The sequence below is a fragment of the Myotis yumanensis genome, unplaced genomic scaffold (assembly GCF_028538775.1).
Source record: "Myotis yumanensis isolate MYYU_CA2020_CCGP unplaced genomic scaffold, mMyoYum1.0.hap1 SCAF_1, whole genome shotgun sequence".
Classification (NCBI taxonomy): Eukaryota; Metazoa; Chordata; class Mammalia; order Chiroptera; family Vespertilionidae; genus Myotis; species Myotis yumanensis.
The window spans coordinates 90,299,972-90,319,454 of record NW_027223752.1 but is presented as its reverse complement, the minus strand read 5'-3'; the positions used below and the strand labels follow the sequence as shown (position 1 = coordinate 90,319,454).

Here is a 19,483-nt window from a genome sequence, read left to right as displayed (position 1 = left end):
CACTGCCAAAGGGTTCGCAGAGCTGACCCAGAAGGCTGGGAGGCAGGTTCATGGCTGCCGCAGGACTGAGGCCTACTCTGCCGCCTCTCAGTGCTATTATCCCTGGGCCCGGCCCCGACCGGGTCCCCTGGAGAGGTGAATGCTCCAGCTCCACGGAAGATGCCGGACCAGGGAGCAGCCGCTCAGAGGGCAGGTCCACAGGGATGAGTGGCGCTCCCACAGCAAGCTGATCTCTGCAGGCCACGCCCCACCAGTGCACGAATCCCATGCACCGGGCCTCTAGTTAGATTATAAGTCCCCTCTATCAATATCAGCCAGGAAAAAGTAACTCCTTGTTTATCCCAGCCTGGGTTTTGGTCTGTGCCCATGCTGGTTCATGCCCAGGACACATGGGGGAAAAATGTAGGTATTCTTTTTCTCCAAAGTTTGTGTTGAAATTTTGAAAAATTGATCCCAACAGCTTGAGGGGTGATTGGATTTAGAAGACAAAAAGGAAGGAAGGATAAAAGAACAATGAGGCTTTGGTTTCCAGTAAAGTGCTCGATGAAATGGAAATTTGCAAGGGTAAGCTAGTTGGGTGGAGAACAAAATGAGTTCCTTGTGGAAGAAGGAAAGTCTGAGCTGGTGTGGCCACCCCAGTGCAGATGGTTTCTAGATCCTTGGAACCCTGGTGACTGTGGAAGCTCTCAGATCTGAAGTGTGGAAAGTCATTAGCACAGAGGTGGCAATTAAAATCTGAACACAGCATTCCCATAAGAATGGGTACAAATAAAGAACAGACAAACATTGCGCACTTAAAAATGTGTTTAGAGGGTAAATTTCATGTTAAGTGTTCATAACACAATTTCATGGGCGAGAGAGAGAGAGAGAGAGAGCGAGAGAGAGAGAGAGAGAGAGAGAGTGTGTGTGTGTGTGTGTGTGTGTCTTAAGGAGTACCCAGACTTATAACTTTCTACTTGGTGAAATAGAAATACCAACAAGGAGCCCTGGCCTGTGTTGCCAAGTGGTTAGAGTGTTGGCCTACTCACCAAAGGGTCTCTGGCTCAATTCTAGATCAAGGGCACCTACCTGGGTTGCAGGTTCAATCCTCAGCCCCTGGTTGGGGCATGTGTGGGAGGCAATGAATTCATGTGTCTCTTTCACACCAATGTTTCTCTCTCTATCTCTTTCTCCTTTCCACTATTCTAAAATTCAATGGAAAAAATATCCTCTGGTGAGGCTTCACACACACACACACACACACACACACACACACACAAGAAGTACCAATAAGGAAAGCAATAGAGGATCAATTAGAGGAGAAAAACTTCTTGGGTTTGTTTGTTTGCTTTTTGCCACTGCAGCCTGTTCATTTAGGAAGAAGGGGATAGTTCAATACGTCAAATACAATAGTGTTGATTAAAGAGGATGGCAGTTGGCACTGGGTGGTTGTAATATTCTGCGATTCAACAAAGAAACCATAGGGTTAAAAATAGATTTTTAGACAGATCTCTTTGTAGACTTTTAGATTTCACAGACCAGTAATATTTTTAAAAATATTTAAGGGAACGAGGTATTTTTAAAAGACCATTCAAAACACCACAACCCCTTATCAGCCTCATTTTCATAGAAGGAAAAAACCCTTGTAACATAAATTCAGAAGGCCATGATCATATGGTAAAGGAGGGCTCGTCCTCAGGCAGCACTGGTGGCCCACCCCTGGCTGAGGGAGAGCTGAGAGCTTGCACCTGGGAACCACTGGAACCATCTGTGGCGTCTCTTCGGACTCACATTCCCAGTAAATCTGGTGTGTTACTGTTTTTCAAACCAACTCTTGTCTGTAAAACATCTTTCCTCAGAACACCGAAGGAGGGGGTTTCAGGAAGTTTAGTAGGTCCTTATACACACAATGGAGGCAGATTAAAATTAAGCCACTGGTGGGGATGCTGGGAATATGCCCTCCTGGGAGAGGAGCGCTCAGTATCCAGGAAAAGGTGAGATTGTAGAAGTAATAATAGTTTGCTCCATGGAATGGGAGTTGAAGTTTCACATATGGCTAGGAGGAAGACCCAGGGTTATTTATTCCTTGACAATTCAAGGTATATTCAGTTCCCAGAAGGAATCTATGAGTTGGTTAATTCTCCAGGTTCAATGATCCTTGTTTTTTTGTTTAATTTAAATTCTTTATTGTTTAAAGTATTACATATGTCTCCTTTTCCCCCATTGACCTCTTCCCCAGCCACTCCTGCCCCCCAGCACATGTCCCTGCCCTCCTACTGTCTGTGTCCATTGGTTATGCTTATCTGCATGTATACAAGTCCTTTGGTTGATCTCTTAACGCCCCCTCCTAACCTCCCCTGCCTTCCCTCTGAGGCTTAATGGTCTGTTCAATGCTTCTATGTCTCTGGATCTATTTTTGTTCATTAGTTTATGTTGTTCATTATATTCCAGAAGGAGTCAGACAATGATCCTTGTTTTGATATAAAGACAACCTTAACTCTGTGAAGTGGCTCCTGAAATGTCCTAAGTTCCCACCTCCTGTCTGCTTACCCCAACCAAACCTGAGTATTGGAAGTCTGACTTTGTCACCAAAGCCATATGAACTGGACAAAAGCAACCTGGGCAGACCTCAGGAGTGGGGCCAGCTTGGAGCCAGGTCAGACTCAGAAATAAAATAAAAAGGCACTAACTATGCTATAATCACTGAAAGTTTATCATACAAAACAGTTTTCTGCTGGCTTAAGAAAGTATAAGAGACTAACTATCCAGGCTCAAGTAATAGCAACGAAAATGTATTATGCATTAAAATCTGTCTTGATATTTAAAAAGAATTAACTCTTAGACACTGAAATGAACAGATTTAAGTGTTCAAAAAGATTAAAATTGCCCACCCATTCAACACAAAATATTATTCCTTATCTATAGCATGTTTCTATTGGTTCTGCAATTATATTTGGTAGTCATTTTTTAACTAACTGTTCGTTTTGAAAATCCTGTCTTTGGTCAAATTTCTTCATTGGCATGATCTACAAGAAGTGGATATTTTTTTTAAAATATATTTTATTGATTTTTTACAGAGAGGAAGGGAGAGAGATAGAGAGTTAGAAACATCGATGAGAGAGAAACATTGATCAGCTGCCTCCTGCACATCTCCCACTGGGGATGTGCCCGCAACCCAGGTACATGCCCTTGACCGGGATCGAACCTGGGACCTTTCAGTCCGCAGGCCGACGCTCCATCCACTGAGCCAAACCGGTTTCGGCAAGAAGTGGATATTTTTAAATTCTGGCAAAAAAACTTCTACAGATCAAAACAACACTGCAATGATGCTAATGAAACTACCAACATGAGAAGCATGTCCCAAGAAAGTCCTTTTTGTCATCAAAAGATCTCCAAGGAAAAACCCAAAACCATGCCACTTATAGAACATATAAGGCACTACTTAATACACTCTCCTTTCATTGTGCAACAGAAAAGCACACACAACGTGTATGTGCAGTTTAATGAATAATTTTAAGTCAACCACTCAGGTAACCATTGTTCAGATGAAGAAGTGGAACGTGCCTGGCGCACAGAAGTTCCCGTGTCATTCTTCCTGACATCATCCTCTCCAGGGACAACAGATTCCTTAAGTTTTAAAATAATGATTGCTTGCTTTTAAAACACTTACTCTACTTACATATACACCCCTAAAAATATAGTTTAGTTTTGCCACTTGCTGACTTTACATCTCTGGCTGCTTTGAAGAGGATTTCCTGTTTGTCTTCATTTCCCAGAAGTCTTACAAAGGTGTATTTTGGGGTGGGTTGCACATCCTGAATCTTCTGCTGATTTAGAAAAGTCTCAGTCATTATCTCTTCAAATGTTGCTTCTACACCATTCCCTCTCTTCCCTTTTCTGAACTATGAGATACTTTCTGCAGAGCTAGTTCTTCCCTGCCCCTTGGATAAAATCACAGGTAACTCCCTGTCTTTTCTAGTCATTTTCAGGTAATGAAAAGTCCTGTGGTCACTTTAGTCCTTTAATAGTTTATTAATTAAAAAGCCCATATAATAAAAAATACACACCATATAATAGTAAAAAATTCTTTAACAGTTTTGAGGTATAATTTACATATTTACATGCTATAAAATCCATCCACTGTACATGTACAATTTGATATTTAGTACATTTATACAGTTGTGAAACCATTAACACAATCCAGTTTCAGAACATTTCCATCACCTCAAAAAGTGCCCTCATTCACCTTTGCAGTCACTCCTCACTTCTGCTTCCAGCCCCGCGTAACCACTCATCTGCCTTCTGTCTCTGTATTTCTTTTGTATTTTCTAGAAATTTTATATAAATGGAGTTACATAAATCAAATACGTAGTCTTTTGTGTCTGACTTCTTTCACTTAACACTATGCTTTTGAGTCTTATCCATGTTGTTCTATTAGTATAAATAGCAATAGTTTGTTCCTTTTTATTGCTGAATAGTATTCCATTGCACACCATATTGTATTCATTCACTCACTCATTCATTCATCAGTTGAAGGGCATTTGAATTATTTCCAGTTTGGAGCTATTCTGAATAAGCTGCTATGAGAATTGTGTAAAAATCCTCTGTGGATGAATGGTTTGTTTCTCTGGGGTAGACACCGTGGAGTGGTATCACTGGGTGATATGGTGAGTTTGTGCTTGACTTTATAAGAAACTGCCAGGCTGTTTTCCGAAGCTGCTGTGCCGTTTTTCACTCCCACCCGTAGTCTCCTCATCCTTGCTGGCAATCGTTATTGTCTCCTTTGCAGCTGTTCCAGTGAGTGAGCCATAGTGCTTCGTTGTGTTTTTAATTTGCATTTTCCTAATGACAAGTGATGTTGAGCATCTTTCAGATACTTTTTAGCTATTCATGTCTTGTCCATTTGCTAATTGAGCTGTTTGTTTTGTTATTGAATTGTAAGTATACATACACATATATACACATCATATTGGTTATACATCCTTTATGAGATATAGGATTTGCAAACATTTATTTTCTCAACCTTTTCATTTTCTTACAGGTATCTTTTGAAGAGCAAATGTTTATAATTTTGATAAAGTCCAATTTATCATTTTTTTCCTTTATGGGTCATGCTTTTGGTGTCAACTGAGGAACTGTTAGGGAACCTGAGAGAAGATAAAGTTTTAGGAAGAAAGTGCCAAAACCTGCAAAAGTTTCAGAAAGGATGAATTAGGTGAAAAACATCATTAAATTTGGAGAATAAATAATAATAATAATAATAATAATAATAGCTCTTCCCATAAGCAACCTGACATGACCTCTAAAAACGATTGACCATTTTCACTTGACCCATCAAACCCCACAAAACCATGCAAATCAAGAGGCTCAAATCTTTGCTTTCACTTTAATAATACTCATGAAACTGCCCAGGCCATTAAGGGTATGCAAATCATCTGTAAAGCCACCAAGTGACTGAAGCGATATGTGCCATTCTGTTGTTACAATTGTGGAGTTGGTAGGTGTGCCCAGGCCAAAGAGAGGGTCGGTGGCCCAAAAAGTGTTCTGAGTTTTTGCTGCACATGCTTAAAGCAGGGAGTAGTGCTGAACTTCAGGGTTGAGATGTAGATTCTCTGTTCATTGAACACATCCAGGTGAACACAGCTCCCAAGATGCAGCACAGAACTTACAGAGCTCAGGGGGGACTAACCCACACACGGGCTCCCCCTGCCCCACTGAGAGGATCCTTAGTGAAAAAGAGCGGCTTGTTCCTAAACCAGAAGAGGAAGTTGCACAGAAGAAAAAGATATCCCAGGAGAAACTGAACAAAAACTTAGGGCCCAAGAGTAAATTCAGCATAAAATAAATGCTAATAAAAGTAAACAGCAACTGATGACTGACATTTAGCAAACGCTTATTTTATGTCAGGTTCTATACCAAGTATATTTCATCTGTAAAGTAGGAATAATCATTACCAATTTTGGGGTTAGGGCTGTGATAAAAGATAATGTATGCAAAGCACCCCTCATATTGCCTGGTCCATACTACATGCTCAAAAATGGAAGGTGTGCCTTGCCGGTGTTGCTCAGTGATTAGAGCATCGGCCTGCATACTGAAGGGCTTCAGGTTCATTCCTGGTCAAGGGCATGTACCTGGGTTGCAGGTTCAATCCCTGGCCCCAGTCAGGCCCATGTGGGAGGCAACCAATTAATGTGTCTCTCTCACATCGATGTTTTTTTTCTCTCTCTCTCCCCAGCTCTTCCTCCCTTCCACTCTCTCCCCTCCAAAACACAAAAAAACACAAAACACCTGACTGGGAAAAATATCTTCCAGTGAGGATTAACCAAAAAATAAACAACAAAAAACAGAAGTTGCAAGTACTAGTTATCATAATCAGATACAGATCTGAAAATGTTTTGTAAACTCTTATACTCTATAGAATACATCATTAGTATTACTTAGTACCTTTTGGAACCATAAGCCTATATAATAAAGAGGTAATATGCAAATTGACCATCACACCCTCACAAGATGGCTGCCTATGACCAGGCTGGCAGGGAGGTTAGTGAGGGACAACCAAACTATTGAACAGCAGGCTGTGTGGGGCAACTAGGCCAGTGGGGGGGCCGTGAGGGGCAACCAGGCTGGGGGGGAGGAGACAGGGGCAACCAGGCCGATAGAGGGGGGCAGTTGGGGGTGACCAGGCCGGCAGTGGGGAGCAGTTAGGGGTGACCAGGCTGGCAGGGGGGGCAGTTAGGGGCAATCAGGCTGGCATGCAGAGGCAGTGAGGGGTGATCAGGCTGGCGGGGGGGAGGGGGCAGTTAGGGACAACCAGGCCAGCAGACGGGGGCAGTTGGGGGCGACCAGGCTGGCATGGGGGCAATAAGGGGTGACCAGGCCAGCAGGGGAGGCAATAACGGGTGACCAGGCCAGTGTGGGGGCAGTTAGGGGTGACCAGGCTGGCAGGGGGGGCAGTTAGGGGCAATCAGGCTGGCATGCAGAGGCAGTGAGGGGTGATCAGGCTGGCAGGGGGGAGGCAGTTAGGGGCGACCAGCCAGCAGGCATGTGAGCAATTAGGAGCCAGTGGTCCAGGATTGTGAGAGGGATGTCCGACTACTGAATTAGGCCCGATCCCTGGGGGTCCAAGGGGTCCCAGATTGGAGTGGGTGCAGGCTGGGCTAAGGGGAACCCCCCTGCCCCGTGCACGAATTTTGTGCACCGGGCCTCTAGTACTGTAATATATTGTTCTATTTTAATATTTTTTAAACCCTAAAAATCTTGCTCATAACTAAAGTACTTAAATTTCTATCCTTTTCCATCATCCAAAGAACATAACCAATGCTCTTTTGAAAATAGCTTTATAAAGATATGACTTATATACCACATAATTTGCCCATTTTAAAGTATATAACCCAATGGCTTTTAATGTATTCACAGAGTTGTGCACCCATCATCACAGTCAATTTTAAAACATTTTCATCACCCCCCCAAAATTCTGTATCCCATTAGCAAACTTTCCATTACTGCCCCCACACCCCGTCCCTTCCTCTTTCCCTAGGCAATAACTAATATACTTTCTGTCTCTACCAATTTGTCTATTTGGGATATTTCATGTCAGTGGACTTACACAATATGTGATTTTTATGACTGGTTTCCTTAAAGAATACCAGAACCAAACAGTAGTGAGATAAAAATAGTTTATCCAGGAACCATTGCAATAAGGAAAAAGAGGCCTAGTATAGAACCGGGCTTAATTTTGAATACAGCATGGACAAGTGGAGGTTTATAGCTAAGGAGAAGGTGTGGTGGTTGGGAGGGCTGGAATTGGTGGACGGAAAATTACTAATAGGAAACATCAAGGCTAGGGGGATTTCTTACTAAACGGAACTAACTGGATTCTTGCTGAAGGCAGGCCAGGGTAACCAGATATCCCCGGGGGAAGGGGGGGTGGTGTGGGGAATTTCATCAGATAATGAGGGTGATCAGGGATCTTTGCTAAAATGACTTAGCATAATTCTTTCTATAACTGGGCTATGCAAGCTTGAGGACAAGGCCCCAGGATAAGGTGTGGTTGTATTCTAATAAAACTTTATTTACAAAAACAGGTATTGGACTGAATTTGGCCCATAGGCTCTGGTTTGCAGATCTCTGATGTAGAAGAAAGGGGAGGCTCTTGGGAAGATGTGTTTTTATAGTAACTTTGAAAATGGACAAAAGAAGATGCTTTTTTATTTTTCCTACCCAGATGTTTTACAACTGGGCTTGGCTTCTTATTGCCCTGGGTGGGTCATCTGATTGATTTTGCAGAGGTTGTTTGTCTCTTTCCTTTTCAATTTTTATTTTATTTTTTTATTGCTTGGAAAGCATCTGTAAGGCATTTAAAATTAAATCAGAGAGAATTGCAGAATGTCACCTTTAGGGACAATTTTCATGATTGACTACTGCTTTTTTTAAAAAAAATCTGAGATCACAAAACTATTTATTTCATAAGTTATTTTTGATTGGTTTAAATTTCATGTGCTTCTCTTATTTCTGTTACAGTGAAAGAACCCATAAAATTATACTAGTTATTGACAGGTATAATAGGACAGCCATACTTCATTTCCATGTCTAGATTACTACAGCTGTTGTCTTTAAAAATATTCTTTAAGAAGCTTAACTGAAGCAAAATTACAAGAAAAGCAGAAGCAGGAAGTGAATAACCTTTTGAGTTAAGCCGCTAGGCCGGGGCATGGATTTGGAAAATGCTGAATGGCATCTGTGGTCTGCCCCAGAATCCTTCCTAGCTACATATCCTAGTCAATTCCCTTTGAGGTTAAGCTAATCTAGATGCATTTCTATCACTTACCACTTAAAGAGTCTTAGCTAATGCAGGGGACTTCACTTTGGCATTGAGATCTGAAGAATAATGGCGGCATACCAGGTGAATACGGGAGGGAAGAACAGCTGCAAGATGCAGAGATGGAAGTAGTTGAGAAAATGGCATATTCTGGGACTTGCTTGTTGCTGGAGACTAAAGTAGAAGGGGATAGAGTTGGAGATGAGGATGGTCATGCAGAACAAATCATGAAGGGCCTTACATGCCCTTCTAAGCTGTTTAGATTTTATCCTGCAGGCTGTGAAGGGCCATTAAAGAATTCTGAGCAAGGGAGAAAGATGGGATTTGTGGGCTAGGACTTTGGTTCTAATGCTGGCATAAAGGAATTAGAACGGAGGCAAGACACCAGTGATAGGTCAGCTACAGTTGTCCAGGAGAGAGATAATGAAAGACCAAGCTAGGTCACTGACAGTGGGAATGGTGAGAAGGGAAAATATATGAACAATAGCCAAGAGGGAGAATTAACAGTGATAAAAGGTGACTGGATGTGGAGGATAGAGAACAGGATGACTCCCAGGCTTCTAGCTTGGACAGCTGTGTGGATGAAGGTGCTAATCATCAAGATAGGAAATAGGTGTGTGTGTGTGTGTGTGTGTGTGTGTGTGTAGGCATAGATGTGGAGAGAGAGGACAATGGAGAGAGAGATGCTGGGTTTCATCCTGGATATGTTGAGATAGAAGTGCGTAGGGGTTTCAGTTGGATCCTACAGGAGGAAGCTGGATGATCAGATACAAATCATGGTTGTTGAAGTGTGCTCAGAAAGAATTGTGTGGTGAGGAAAGAAGAGATACTGACTCTGGGGACAGCCATTTAAATTGTGGTCAGAAAGCCCTGGCTGGAGTTGTTCAGTTGGTTGGAGCATCCGCCCATGGACTGAAAGGTCGTGGGTTCGATTCCCAGTCAGAACCCATACCAGGGTTGCAGTCGGGCCATGTGGGTAGGCAGCCAATCAGTGTTTCTCTCACATATCGATGTTTCTCTCCCTCTCCCTTCCTCTCTCTAAATCAATAATTACAGCCCTGGCTGGTGTGCTCAGTGGTAGGAGCATTGGCCTGAGCATCTTGGGTTCAATTCCTGGTCAAGGGCATGTACGTGGGTTGCAGAGTCAATCCCTGGCCCGGATGTTCGGGGCTCATGTGGGAGGCAACTAATCGATGTGTCCCTCTCACATTGATGTTTCTCTCTGTCTTTCACTCTCTCTCCCATTATCTGAGGTCCTTAGAGTAGTCAAGCTCATAGCACAGAAAGCAGAATGGTGGTTGCTGGGGCTGGGGAGGGAATGGGGAGTTGTTATTTAATGGATACAGAGTTTAATTCTGGAAAATGAAAAAGAGTTCTGTGGATGGATGGTAGTGATGGTAGTGGTGGGGTGGGTAGTTGCCCCTGTGATAAGGGCTGGGAAGGACTAAAATGAACCAAATTACCGCCTGGATGCTGCAAGCCTTCAATAGGCTCCAGAGTCCAAAACAGTCAGCTCACACAGGTTCTGGCAGTGCAGCATTTGTCCAGGTGGGAGACACGCCTGGTGCTTCGCACTCTGCCATCTTCCCGGGACCCTTCTCCTGGTTTCTTGTCAGGTTCCTGTGGTTTCGCACGGCTCCCAGTGCTGTGCTATCTGTGGGAATGGCAAATAAGTAGGAGATACAGTACTGATGTCTCCTGTGAAGCCTATTTTAGCTGGAGAGACAAACAGACAAACACGAAACCAATATTGATCTGTGCTAAGCAATCAATAGTGCATAACAAGGTTCAAGGGTTTCAACAGGAATGGCCTGACTATGACACTTTTACCCTTGCTTGTCCCTTCGGGACCACGACAAACAAAATAATCAGTGTTTGGTCTGGGCCCAGTCTTGGGCTCAAAATTCATCTCAGGGCTTTAGTCAGTCTAACATTTTGTAAGAGTTGGCACTTGAGTTGAAAGCTATTTGCCATCCTGGTTTATGGTAAACATGGTAAATACCATAGAACTTGAAGAACATAATGTTTCCTGGAGTAAATTGTGTTTTTCAAGGAAAAGGACAATATGTTCTATTTCTTTAATAGTTCCCACACCATTACAATCAGAAGCTTGACTAGGGCTTCTGAATTAATTTCATAATTTTAAGAGATCTTATGAGGAAATAAGTCAACTTAATGTGTTAACACATTGTTTATAGCACTTCTGTAAGTGCTAATAAAGGTGTAGGTTTTCCTTTAAGAGTTTATATTTCAGCATCTGACAGCTTTCCGTACCCTTGCCGTGTAAACTAATTTTCTCTTGTTTTCTCTGTTCTTATGGAAGATGGAAAACAGCTGGTCAGCATCCCCAGCTAATACTTGTTAAATGCCTTCTTAAAAGATACAGGCATAGCTCGTTGTATCGCATTTCACAGATGTTGCATTTCTTTTTACAAATTGAAGGCAAGACTCTCCACGAGCAGCAAGATGAAGACTCGCTTCGTGGAGGTGGTCTGGAACCAGACCCGCGATTTCTCTGAGGTACGTCTATAATCCTTAGCTTGAGGACATGTGCTAAGTGAAATAAACCAGTCACAAAAGGGCAAATACTGTACGATTCCATTATGTGAGGTACCTAGACTAGTCAAACTCATGGCACAGAGCGCAGAATGGTGGTTTCCCGGGGAGGGGGGGGGGGAGGAGGGGGAATAGGGTATTGTTATTCAATGGGTACAGAGTTTAATTCCACAAAAGGAAAAGGGTTCTGTGGATGGATGGTAGTGATGGTAGTACAACAATAAGAATGTACTTAATGCTGCTGAAGTATAGGCTTAAAAATAGTTAAGATGGTTACCAAATTCCTTACCCGAGTAGAGGCCTGTGTACCCTATGAGGACACCTGAGTAACTGTTACCCAGTAAGAGCGTCAGCCACAGAAATCTTTGCTTGACTTCCATTTGTTTCTCATCTTTGTTTGAGGCCCCTCTTTCCATTCTTCCCGGAACTTCTGTTCTCTTCTTTGGACCATTTTCAAGTCTTCCACAAACCAGATGTAGTTTGGAAAGATGGCAAAGCCAGTGGCGTGGATGGCAGTGTCACGGGCCCTGGGGTTTGGGGCAGTGTTAAGGCTGCTGTGTTTGCTTGACAACAGCACTGCGCTGCCCGTGGTCTGTACTTACTTGTCCATAGAGGTGACTTCTGTTCTTTTCATCTATAAAGCTGGGGTGGATGAACTAGTTCAGTGGTTCTCAACCTTGGCTGCACATTAGAATCACCTGGGAATCTTTTTAAAATCCTGATTTCTGGGCCTCCTCCTCCGGAAATTCTGTTTCTTTGTTATGAGGTGAGGCCACAACATTAGTAACAAAGAAACAGAATTTCCGGAGGATGAGGCCCAGAAATCAGGATTTTAAAAAGATTCCCTGGTGATTCTAATATGCAGCCAAGGTTGAGAACCACTGAACTAGATGAACAGCTCACCATTCCTTTGGACTATTTCATAGTGAACGTATGTATTAACATTGCTATCATCAGGGAGTTTATGTAATGAGACGCCATACATTGGTTTTTTTAAAATTATGAATTCAATACAAATTGAAAGCACCAAACTTATGAACTTATTTTTCCATTTTCCCCATCTCTTTTCTGTGCTGAACTTCAACCCTGTTGGAATGATTTTTAAAAATTCAATCCCCTCACTCTTTGATTAGGGACTGTGATTTCTAAATAGAGCATCTGAGTACAATCGAGCATTATGTGTGAATTAGTGTGTACTTCTCCCCTGCCCCCAACACTGAGCTGAAAGTACTTCATTTCCTAGTTTGTAGCTTACCATGAAACGTTACGGGCTGCGGGCATCACTGGGAACGCCTTATCGGGAAAGCAGTTCAGCCGGCTTAGTTTTAAATCTCTTGCCTTTGCCCTTACCTGGCAGAAGAGCCTTTGGGAAAGGCGTTGTTGCTCTGTTAAACAGTAGGCGGCTATTTTCCAGTTACCTCAAGGGAAAAATCACCACACAGGTGAAATGTGCTCTTGTTCACATGACCTGATAATATCATTGTTGGTGCGGCTCAGTGTTTGCTTTGACTCATCAGCTGTTTCAGAGAGGTGGAGAGGAGGGGAGGAGGTATTTAGTAGAATAATGGTATTTAGTAGAGTAAAAGATTAAGATTTGTCCACCCATGAAAAAAAAAAATCTACCAAGAAGCCCAACCCAAACTTTCCAGTTCTCTAAGAAACAGTGAGAGTGAAGTTGGTGCCCTGCCTCCCAGAATTGCCGGTGTGAGTCTCACTCCTGTAGCCACCACCCAGCGACCCCCAGGGGCCCTTGGGCTGAGGTGTCCTGGCTGCCCTGTCTGTGGTCTTACACTGTAATGAGTGTGGCTTCCGTTCTGGCCGACCAGTCACATCCCAAGCCTAAGTGACGGGTGTGTGGGAGTTTACCCTTCAGGCGCGCTGGGAGGCCGCACCAGGGGAACCTCTGAAGTCAGATGTGGCATCTGTGGTGGGTCCCCGTGTGCCAGGCACTAGGAGGGGTCAGATGCTGCCACTGATTTATCAGGGTTGATGTTGGTCTGGAGCTGGTGTCGTGTTGGCGCCCTGCTGTCTGCTGGCCTTTCGCAGGGAATTCCGGCCTTCTTCGTTTGGCCTCCTGTTTTCTGGACGCCCCTGGCCGAGTCCTGGGCAAGCTGGGTGCTATGCGGCCCTAGCTGGCCTTGGGCTTCGGTCCTGGTTACCGAGGTGACCCGCCAAATGGGTCTGAATCAGCTGTTTCTATTTTGTCTGTGTACAGTCGCCAAGCAGGGCAGTTTTAGAGTGTGCTGACGACCCCCTAGCCCGTGGTCGGCAAACTGCGGCTCGTGAGCCACATGCGGCTCTTTGGCCCCTTGAGTGTGGCTCTTCCTAAGCCTTAGGAGTACCCTAATTAAGTTAATAACAATGTACCTACCTATATAGTTTAAGTTTAAAAAATGTGGCTCTCAAAAGAAATTTCAGTCGTTGTACTGTTGATATTTGGCTCTGTTGACTAATGAGTTTGCCGACCACTGCGGCCTAGGCTAAGGAGAGAGCTGTTTCCTGGGCGCCTGCACACGTGCAAGCTTGTACTCCCCAGGAGACGGCATCCCATTTGTGAAAGAAAACTTTTATGTCCCAGAGCTGTTGTGCTGATGAAGGTAGAGACTGTAACTTCCACGCCTGCACTCAGATCACGCGGTGGGAGATCTTTACGCTGGCGAGTGGGGCATAGAAGCTGTTCCCCGAGCCCCTAACACAACAGCAGTGAGAAAGTGTTCAAAATATGTGTGAGTTGGTGTGTGAACAAATGAACAAACTTCATTAGTAGCTCTAAAGTCTACTTCTGCACACCGTGCTAACACTTTCCATAAAGCCCTGATATTGTTCCTTGTCACTTTCCTCTACCTGGTTTGCCCCAACTACTTTGTAGTCTGACGCTACAGAATGGTTCTCAACCTCGGATACCAAGAAACTAATCCAGGAGGCTTTCCCCTGGGATTTTAGGGAGGAAAATCGCAGGACTCCAGTGCCTTCTGAGAATGTAACTGGCATGGAGAGAGGCTTTGCTCCCTGACACTGCAGACAACAGCCGAGTGGGTCTGAGAGCTGGAGAGGAGAACTCGGCAGCTGCACACATGGAAACCATCAGCTCAAAGTGCAGGACATATGTGAATCCCTGCTAGACTCCTCTCTGCTTACTGACTTATAAGGAACATGCTTTCAGAAGGTGGCCATCGCTTTTGGAAGTCGTGGGGTGAGGTGTCAGAAGAGGAAGACATTCAGAAGAGCAGTCCCCAGGGGAGGCCAGGGGCCACGATGGAAGAGCTAGGGACCAGAACAAATGCGGGAGGACAGGGAGGAGTCAGAAACGTGCCTTCCCTCCCTCCCAGCCAACTGACCGCCCGTGGAGGGGACACAGGAAGGAAATGATCATTCCTAACTGCAGAGGAGAAGGGGTGATGTGGATGGTTTCGGATCAACGGAAAACAGCCTGTGAAGCACGGAGCAATTAGGCACAGATGCTGTAGACTGAAGAGCGATTGTTTTCCTTCTTTTTCAGTTTCATTAAATGTGATCACAAAGGGTTAATACAGGTTTGATAGAGTGAGAAGTGTTGAGCTATTTCCTCCACAAGGGTAAACAGAACCCTCCATTAAGTGTCCCACTAAGGGTCTTGAAACAAAAAAATCAAGGGAAGCAGTGGGAAGCCCAGGTGAGGGAATAACGGGGCATTGTATCTGAGAAGGCTCTCCCCCAGCGGGCGCATCCTGGGCTCCTCACCAGGCCAGTCCCTCCCGCTCCCTGTGTCCCTGTTTGAAGTGACTGGGCAGACTGCCTCCACCTGGAAGCTGATAAGACACCCTCGTTGCACACTCTCATGGTTTTCCAAGAAAAACAGCGAAGAATGCACTTGTGTTGAGGTGCAGGAGCTGCTGACTGGCAGGGTCTCTAAAGAATCAACATGCCCACATTTCTGCCTCCTCTCGTGTTGCCAAGCTGGTTCTCAGCTCAGAACGGATAAAATTGATGTGTTTTTGTAAATCAACAAGTACAGACCCCAGCTCGTTCTTTAAAAGGTCGATGTGCCAATTTAAAAACATTCTCCTCTGCTCAGAAAATTACCCTGCTAACAGTGTTTGTGGGAAGGGTGCTGGCCAGAAAGTGGAAGTAGGTGGTTGTAATTTGGCGTTTGTTTGTTCATATTTTTTTGATAATTCAACCAGTACTTATGGAGCACCCCTGGGGCTGGGCCTGGGGTCAGAGCAATGAACGAGCCTCTCCCCGCGGAGAAGCTTCCATCTTTAAGAGAAGAGCGTGGTTGTTTCTGAGGTGGTTTTGTGCAGAAGAAAACCGAACATTGAAAATGTGGGTTTAAAAATGTCCTGTGTTATCATGCAGTATACGTAACTTCTCAAATACTAGCCTTTCATCCTTTTGTTGGGGAGGAACATTTAATATCAAAATTACTATTCTGATGCCAGGCCGGTGTGGCTCAGTGATGGAGCATCGGCCTGCAGACTGATGGGTCCCAGGTTTGATTCCCGGTAGGGGCACATGCCCAAGTTGTGGGCTCGGTCCCCAGTGTGGGGCGTGCAGGAGGCAGTCAATCAATGATTCTCATCGTTAATGTTTCTCTCTCTCCCTCTGAAATCAATAAAATGTATTTTTTAAAAATCACTATTCTGAGTGGCCAAAATCGAAGAGAAGAAAACTCAAACCTCAGAGGCGTGTGATTATTGCTGGAGAATTGCTTTCCGATAGAGGCAGTCCCCGGGTTACGTCGGACTCGACGTAGGTTGTTTCGTGGTTACGTCGCGGTCTCCCATTTATTTATTAAAAAAAAAAGTTCCGTCATTTCGACGTATGTACATATGTGCTTTATGTTTTTTATTATTTATTTACCACAAGTAAAGCTCAGGAATTGTTATCTTTCTTTTAAATTTTTTTTACTGTTTCACTTCATTACTGCTGTGTATGGGCTCCATGGGAGTGACGTAGGTGCTTATGTATGTGGGTTCCGACTTCCGGTGAAAATCGAGATACGTGGCACCGTAGAAGGGATCTCCGAGGTAACCTGAGGACCTACTGTATCTGCCCACATATCTGAAGGGAGCTTCGTTGTGGTTCTCTCTTTGAGTTACTTGTTCTTGTATCTTTGAACTGAGGAGCGTACATTTGTAGAAGCTTCTTTAGTTCTATTTAGACAGATTTACACGCAAAAAGCATATGCCTCAAGGTCCCTCCCATTAGGTTGTAGCCTACTATTCTGCATAAGAGTAACCTGACTCAGGGCGGCACTGATTCTGTAAGCATTTCCTCAAGTTAATCTGCAACATCTCTGAGATGAGCGGGGAAGGCAGAGCTGATGTAACAGGCTCCTGGGCAGCGAACCTGTGCGAAACCCCTGCCCTCTGGCGCCTCCTTCACTTTGTCCTTTCTCTTTGGGATGTCATTTTATTGGAACAATAGCCTCCAGAGAATTAGTTCTATCTCGCTGTGTTTTATCTGGCAGTTTACCTTTCTCTCACCTTTTCTTTCCCCTTGCCTGCTGAGGATCATTTCCTTGACCATCTCAACCTTCCAGTTTCAGCTACCCTGTCCCCTCAGTAGGGAGAGCCCTGGTTTGAGGACGTCCTGAGTGGTGAGTGAGCGGGCTGGTCTCCCTGGGAGCTGGGGCCACCGAGCTGCGCAGGTGCGGGTCTGTCCCGTCCCAGCGCCCGGAGAGCTCAGCTTTATGTCCCCAGCAAGCATGCATAATCTTAGGCAAACAACAGGCCTGCCAGGAGGGCATCCAACCGTTCCCCAAGACAGAGCAACAATTCTTGGCTCCTGGATCAGTAAAATTATCTATTTTCAAAACAAACTTTTTAAAAAAAGAAACCAACAAAGGGGATAGTGTTGTTTATGTAACTTTTTTTGTAAGGTTATAAAAAGCTTTTCTCCCTGGGTACAAAATGGGTCTGGTACGTGTTCCTCAGCCTCGAGGTCGTTTGGGAAAGCAATGTCATCCTTTGGGATTTTCCTTGCTAATGACTTCAGCCTTTCTCCCTTGTGGGGAAAAAAAAAAATTTTTTTAAGATTCTGCTCTGAATGCTCTTGGGAAAGGCTGTTGGGAGCTGGTGAGTTGGCTCATCTCTCTTGGCCCCGAGAGCTGTCCTCAGGGCCCTCAGCTGGATGGGCAGGGTGGTCTAGGGAGGTGCCACCCACTCCCTCTGTGGGAGGTGGACGAGCTGTGGCAAAGGGGCTCCCACCAGGCCTCCAGCTCCCACCTGGAGCTTCTGTTCCCGCCAGGGGCCCACCGTGACTCCTGCAACCTGGGCCGAACACGTTTCTCTTTCAGATTTTCTCTTTCTTGACTCCTTCCTGGCCATCAGCTCCCACCAGTAGCCTCTGGTCAGTTGACATCAGCAATATGTCGTGGGGGAGTGAGGGACTTCCCTACAGACTTCGAGAGGCCTGGAAAGTTTTAAAACCCACAAATAACAGATTCAGAAACCTTAGGTGCTCGGAAGGCTGCTGTGGAGGGGAAAGCAGAGATGAAAGGGAGCGGAGGGCACGCTGCCATCTCAAACAAGGAAGGCAGAATAAATCCTGGGCGGGACCTTCGCAGAGGGAAGAGCATCTAGATTCCGAGATGCATGGGAGGCTGACGAGATCCAGGGGACATGGAGCGCTCAGTCAGTGAAGTCCCCCCCCAGGACAGAGCCGGGGCTTCGAGACGCTGGAGGCAGGGGACGGCCTCCCCACCCGGGGCCGTGGGTGTCTGGTGCGCTCCCCCGGGGGCCCCCCACACCTCACACCGCTGCCTGGGTGTCAGTGGGGACAGAAATGAGGTGGAGGCAGTTCCTTCAGCGCCAGGCCCGCTGTGTCTAGCTGCTGTACTTCGTGGGTGTGTTTTGCAGGGAGTAATTTAGGATCTCCAATCTCATTGTTGACTTTGCTAGTTATCAGTAAGGCGCATTTCACAACCAGTTTCAACGACACGCCATGTTCCCATCTCAGCCCTGGCTCAGGCGGGACCCGGTCTTGGCCCCTTTGGGATCTAAGGGTGTTTAATTTCTCTGTGTTTCTTGGCTTGGTGAGAACGTTCAGATGTGTCTTAACTTTACTCATTTGTTCAGAGAGAACCTTCAGGACACAGGGAGGAATAAGGATATTGGGCCAAAGTTCATCTGTTGGTTCAGAATTTTTGATAAACATGAAAAATTGTGTTACTTTTGACTATATGAGTAGAGTTTTACCTTTTATTTTACACTTAAAGTTCATATTTCTTTTTGTATTTTGGAGGTCAATTCTCACCCACCACACATTTAGTACCTGCCAAATGCTATCGTCCTCGAGCAAAGTGGAGAGGCCCGGCTCGCGGTGCCATGGGTGTGAGCAAGCCTTCCCTGAAGTGGCTCTGAGGGTGACAGCTGCTCAGGGGGAGCGGGCAGGAGGCATTTCCAGCCCAGCAGGGCCGCAAAGCCACGCAAAGGAGGGGTGTGGGGCAGGGGCAGTTCTGGGCGATTCCAGCCAGAGACACGAGGAGGCATAGAAGTTAGGAAGACAGAGAGGGTCAGGCTTTCTATGCAAGTAGAGAGTTCAGATTTGTGCTATAAGCACTGGGCACATGTCTTAATCAGATATGGGAGGTATAGAGGACTTTTTTTTTTTTTCTTAGAAACCAGAGATGAATCTTTCTTTTTTAAAAAAATTCTTTATTGTTGAAAGTTTTGCATGTGTCTCCTTTTCCCCCATTGACCTCTCCCCGCCTGCTCCTGTCCCCCAGCACATGCCCCCACCCCCCTAGTGTCTGTGTCCATTGGTCATGCTTATATGCACGCATACAAGTCCTTTGGTTGATCTCTTCCCCCCTCACTCCCCACCCCTGCCCCTTCCCTCTGAGGTTTGATGGTCTTTTCGATGCTTCTATGTCTCTGGATCTATTTTTGTTCATCAGTTTATGTTGTTCATGAGTGGACATTTTTTAATCTTGCAAAATCTTAACCCAGCAAAGAATTACGCTGGGTAGATGGTAGGGAACATGCTTCCTATGTTAGAGAAACCCACAGCTTCATGGTGCAGAGTCCGCTCTGCCGTGGAGGCTGAAATGCTATGTACTCTCCCCAGCTTCCCAGCAAGGTAAGTGATAGGAACATGGCCTCGGCGCTGCCAGCCAGATGTCTCCACTCCAGACCTTAGAGAGTG

General features: G+C 45.2%; 1 non-coding gene and 1 pseudogene across 1 annotated transcript; both read left to right on the top strand.

Moving 5' to 3' along the window:
- Positions 1-261: 261 nt before the first annotated feature.
- Positions 262-393, top strand: LOC139001447 (small nucleolar RNA SNORA48). The gene has a single exon (XR_011470019.1). It is a non-coding gene; the product is annotated as a small nucleolar RNA SNORA48 (small nucleolar RNA).
- Positions 394-11,239: 10,846 nt separating this feature from the next.
- Positions 11,240-19,483, top strand: part of LOC139018709 (small ribosomal subunit protein uS2 pseudogene) — a 114,518-nt pseudogene continuing 106,274 nt past the window's right edge.